The following is a 6,052-nucleotide window of genomic DNA, read 5'->3' as shown; positions in this document are numbered from 1 at the left end:
CGGTTAGAGTCTTCAAAATAAAAGTATTTGAAGGTGTCATGTGGCACATCACCGGTAGATGGCAGCCTGAGACTTATCTGGAAGCCCAGGCCAGATGCTAAGCAATGATTCGGATATTTACCATGGCCAAAGAACAAAAAAAACGAAAGGTTAGGAACCACTGTTTTGAAGATTAGGCTAACGCCAGGCTGAAAAGTAGTGTATTAGTATTAGTATTATTATTATTATTAGTAGTAGTAGTAGTAGTAGTAGTAGTAGTAGTAGTAGTAGTAGTACTAGTAGTTTGTGTTCTTTTTACAAACGTGCTGTGTTGCACCTCGAACAAGCAACAGTGAAGTCACACCTGTACTTCACTGCAGCAAAGTGAAAAGTTAAACCACTGGAGGTCAGCAAAGACAAGATTGGTGTGAAGTCATTCTTTAAAGTGTTGCTGATGTGACCAAAAAGCCACGAGTTCAGTTTTAAATTGCAAATGTCTCACTTTAGAAATAAACTCAAGTCAATAAAGAGGACAAGGTTTTATACATAGGCCAATATCACAAATGTTCCTCAAGGGGATTTACAATCTATACAGCATATGACACCCTCCTTAGACCCTTACTTCAGATAAAGATCAAACTGTCTATGTCGAGCAGGGCCAATGACCACCATCTCAGTTGTATCTAAAAATATCTGAAGACAAGCAGCCCTCTAATTTAATAATGTGGGAATGATCATCCGCCTTTATAGGCACATACAAGTTAGTATCATCAGCATATCATTTTATTTTCTCTCTTTTTAGCAACCTCCTGGGCAACTCCCGACTTAGCAGTTTGGTTGAATTTTGCTGTTAGTTATAGTAGTAGTAGTAGTTGTGATGTTGCCCCTTATTTGTTCGAAGCAGGTGACCAGATACTACACATTGCACCTTTAATCATCACAACCCCTCAGATTTATCTTGTGACTCTTTTGGAGGGGCCGGACCCCTAGGTTGGGAACCTCTAGACTAATTTGCTGACTGTAAATCTAATTATTAAAACTAGCTCCACCTCACCAGCTACAACAGTAACACATTGATACATCAGTATTCAAATTGTAATATATCAGTCACAGAGGCCGAATTTCTGCAAAGCAAGTACTTTTACTTTAAATACTGTCATGTAGGGGACTGAAGGGACCGAATTCACGGGGCCCCTTTAAGAGAAGGGGCGTAACCCGGGTGACAAGGGGGTTAAAAGGTAGCAGGAAGTGAATGAATGGGATGTGTGTATGGATGGAAATAAACGGCCACAAGGTGCAGCCAAAGGGAATACTCGCGTCCTCGTTTTGTTTCCACGCTCCTACATTGGTGACCCTGACCCTGAAGCCTGGGGGCGGGTGGCGCCCGTGTGGAGATTATCGCCGGCTCAACGAGGCAACGATCCCGGACCGCTATCCGGTTCCACATATTCAAGACTTCTCTGCCCACTTGTCGGAAAGCGTGGTGTTTTCAAAAGTGGACCTGGTACGAGGTTACCATCAAGTGCCCGTTCACCCGCTGGACGTTCCCAAGACAGCGCTGATCACTCCGTTCGGCCTGTTTGAGTTCTTGAGGATGCCGTTTGGCCTCAAAAATGCAGCACAGACGTTCCAGCGTCTAATGGACATGGTGCTGAGGGACCTGCCTTTCCTGTTCGTCTACCTGGATGACATCCTGGTGGCCAGTGCGTCAAGAGCGGAGCATATGGCTCACCTCCGGACTCTGTTTGAGCGACTCAGCCAGCACGGGTTGATTATCAACCCGGCTAAATGCCAGTTTGGGTTGTCCACCATTGACTTTCTGGGACACCGCATCACGAAGGACGGGGCAGTTCCCCTTCCGTCAAAGTTGGAGGCAGTGACTAACTTTACACGCCCACTCACAGTGAGGGCCCTGCAGGAGTTTTTGGGCATGGTGAACTTTTACCATCGCTTTATTCCCCGAGCAGCGCAGGTAATGCGCCCCCTGTACGAAGCACTGAAGGGCAAGGCCGTCAAGCAGGCTGTGGACTGGACCGAGGAGAGGGAGCTTGCGTTTGTGGATGCTAAAACAGCCCTGGCAAACGCGACAATGCTTGCACACCCATCACCTAGGGCTCCGATTGCTATCACCACGGACGCTTCAGACTATGCAGTGGGCGCGGTGCACGAGCAGTGGGTGAAAGGGGCGTGGCAACCGCTCGCTTTCTTCAGTCGGCAGTTGCGGCCTAATGAACGGAGGTACAGCACTTTCGATCGGGAGCTCCTCGGCCTCTTTCTGGCCATTCGGCATTTCCGGTTCCTGCTGGAGGCTCGGCCGTTCACCGCGTTTGTGGATCACAAGCCACTGACGTTTGCCATGGGTAAGAGCGCCGAACCACGCCAGCAGCGCCAGCTCTCCTTCATATCGGAGTTTACTACGGATCTACAGCATGTAGCTGGCAAGGAAAATCTGGTCGCAGACTGTCTCTCCAGGGCCGTCACCGGGGCTGTCCAGTTAGGATTGGACTACAACAAGATGGCTGGGGATCAAGTTACCGACCAGAGCGTGCAGGACTTGAGGACAGCAGAGACTGGACTACGGTTGGAGGAGGTCCCGTTTGGCGAAACTGGCACTACGCTGTTGTGTGACGTCTCCACAGGCCAGCCACGACCAGTTGTTCCCGACGAGTGGAGGCAACAGGTTTTCAATGCAATCCATGGCCTGTCACACCCGGGCAAGAGGGCGTCTCAGAAGCTGGTGGCAGCGAAGTTCGTCTGGCACGGGCTGAGGAAGGATGTACGGAAGTGGGCCGGGACTTGTGTGGTGTGCCAGCGCTCCAAGGTGCACCGTCACATCAAGGCCCCGTTAGCACAGTTCTCGGTTCCGGAAAGAAGGTTCGATCACGTGAATGTGGACTTGGTAGGACCTTTGCCCCCATCCCGGGGGTTCACACATCTCCTCACGATGGTAGACCGAACCACTCGCTGGCCGGAAGCTGTTCCGTTGGCATCAACAACGGCAGATGAGGTGGCTCGGGCTTTTATTCAGACTTGGGTCGCCAGGTTTGGAGCCCCAGCTGACGTTTCCTCGGACCGAGGCCCACAGTTTACTTCAGAGCTCTGGAATGCAGTTGCAGGGAGCCTAGGGGTGAAGCTCCATCGCACTACTGCCTACCACCCGCAGGCTAATGGATTATGCGAGCGGTTCCACCGCTCGATGAAAACTGCCCTCCGGGCCAGCCTCACAGACAGCGGTTGGGTGGACAGGCTTCCATGGGTCATGTTGGGGCTTAGGACAGCCCCTAAGGACGATCTGCAAGCATCATCGGCGGAGCTAGTTTATGGACAGCCGCTGCGGGTCCCGGGGGAGTTCATCCCCAAAGTCACAGACCCTTGGTCTGCGACCCAGCAGCGGGAAACACTCCTGGAAAAAGCCAGGCTGTTCAAACCGGTGCCCACGTCGCAGCACGGCTTTCCACAGTCGTACGTCCCGTCCAGCCTCAGGTCGGCGGAGTACGTGTTCGTTTGCCAGGATGGCCACCGTGGACCCTTTCAACCCCCCTACGTTGGGCCGTTTCAGGTTCTAGAGACCGGGGACAAGACCTGCAAGGTTGACATGGGCGGCAGGCTGGAATACGTGTCGGTTGACCGTCTGAAACCGGCTCATCTGGACCTGGACCAGCCGGTAAGGTTGGCTGAACCCCCACGGCGGGGGCGGCCTCGTGCCCTCCCACCACACCACACCGAGACCCGGAGGGTCCCTTCGACGGTGGTCCTACCTCCGGCCCCAGAGACACGGAGTCGGGCTGGTCGGTTGATTCGGGCCCCGAGACATTAGGGGGCTAATCTCTAGAGTTGGTGAATTCTGGGGGGGCGCATGTAGGGGACTGAAGGGACCGAATTCACGGGGCCCCTTTAAGAGAAGGGGCGTAACCCGGGTGACAAGGGGGTTAAAAGGTAGCAGGAAGTGAATGAATGGGATGTGTGTATGGATGGAAATAAACGGCCACAAGGTGCAGCCAAAGGGAATACTCGCGTCCTCGTTTTGTTTCCACGCTCCTACAGTAAGTCAATTCAGTTGATAATACTTTTGCAATTTTACTTACATAGGATTTTAAAAAGCAGGACTTTAGCTTGTTATTGAGTAATGTTACATTGTAGTTTGGTACTTTTGCTTAAGTAGAGGATCTGACTTCATCAACCAGGAGTTAATGGATGACAAGCGAAACATTCTCATCTGAGAGATGTGAGAGGCCATCTTTGATCGGACACCGAGGCTACCATCTCCACACATACACAACCATCATGTGACTGTATGGTCATGTGACCATTTCCATTTACTGAAGGAAGACTGTGAAATGCAGTTAACAGCCAAGCACAATCCATTTAAGGTTTTATAATGTAGGTCCACCTTTTTTTGTTGTCTAACTTTAACCATGTTTTGCAGATATAATAGAACAAATATTTTACAAAAATTGTCATTGAGAGTATTTCAGGTTTTATTTTTTATTTTGTATTAGTTTCCAACATCACAGTTTTGGGTGGTCGGTTGAGAGCTCAGTAAGAGAGAAAGTAGACGTAGACTTGAGACTATTTGTCACGCGATCTAGTCCCCAGGTGGTACAGTAGATGGCAGTATAGTGACATAATAGATACCTGTAAGCAGTGGTTCATCATCACAAAGTTATCATTATTATATATTATACAATATTATACAGTTTTACAATACTTGTACAATGTTTCCAAGGTAATACTTGTTGTAATTCTATCAATTTTATTATTGTTTTTACAAACATTACTGAAAAGGACAGTCCACAAACCAATGGGTGATGAGACGTGGACTACGTCCACTTCTTATATTCAATGAGTGGGACTAATGGTCTGTAGCCTAATGTTGTAAAACCAGAGGGAACGCTCCGCAGACATTATGTTTTGGGGGAATAAGAGAGCTAAAATATGCTGAGATATTTTTTAAGTGTGTTCCAAACCCAAATGACCATTACAGATGCATGTGTTTACTTTATACAGTGGATATGGCAAAAATGGACAGCCGGGTCTTACTTTCTCATACAATAAATCTGCATAAACATCATCATTCAAACTATTTCATGGTTTACAGAAACGTACAATGGAAAAAAAAATCCTGCCATAACAGGTTGGTTTTTGACGTAAATACGTTTCTAATTATTGTTCGCTGACGTAGGCGTTGAGGTAGATAGACGCAGGACTTTCACCAAGGACATCGCTGTTTGTGCCCCGTCTAAAACCACAAGTCAACATTGACTTATTTTAATTGATGTCTGTAACTTAAATTACGTAATAAACATACTTATTTTGAGCCAAATCATTAAGTTTTACTTAACCAGTAGTGTTTTTGTCTCGTTTTGATTACAAGTTAACCACGCGTTTAAAACTGCCTCTGTAGTCCGGGTGAAAATATGTTTCCCTCAAAACGTAATTGTGGATGCAGTTTGGTCGTATGAACGTCATTTTGCAGGAGAGGTTGAAGGGGGAGCGGGCTGATAAGGGCTACGTAGGTATGGAGCCCAAATGTTTTTGCTATCAGTGTCTAACAGTTTACAGAGGTTTACAATATAAAAAGATCAGGTTGGAATTATCAGATCAAATAAAACCTAAAGTAAAGCCTTTTAGTTACTTTTCATACAGTTACATATAGTCTGTCTGGGTACAGCTTCAGGAGCAAGACCACCAAACATTTGATGGAATCCAGACTGAGGTACAGCATTAATAATAGTTTTACCTTGAGGAGCTGCTTCAGGTTGAGGTCAGACTCGATCATAGAACATTTTGGAATCGTCCTATAACATTGAATTCGTTTGATATAATTCATCATTATTCTACTTACAACACAGACTGATGTCACTCGTGAAAAGGAGAAAATGTCAGAGACACCTTGTGTGGGGGAAGGGTGGCAGAGGGAGAAGGAGACCGTCTCGCTCCCTCCCTCCCGCTCTCTCTCTCTCTCTCTCTCTCTCTCTCTCTCTCTCTCTCTCTCTCTCTCTCTCACACACACACGCACACACACACCATCGCTGGCCAGCATCAGCGTCTGACGGCTGCATCCTCCGCTGTA

This window comes from Pholis gunnellus (assembly GCF_910591455.1).
Source record: "Pholis gunnellus genome assembly, chromosome: 23".
In the NCBI taxonomy this organism is placed as follows: domain Eukaryota; kingdom Metazoa; phylum Chordata; class Actinopteri; order Perciformes; family Pholidae; genus Pholis; species Pholis gunnellus.
This window is presented reverse-complemented; position numbering follows the sequence as displayed.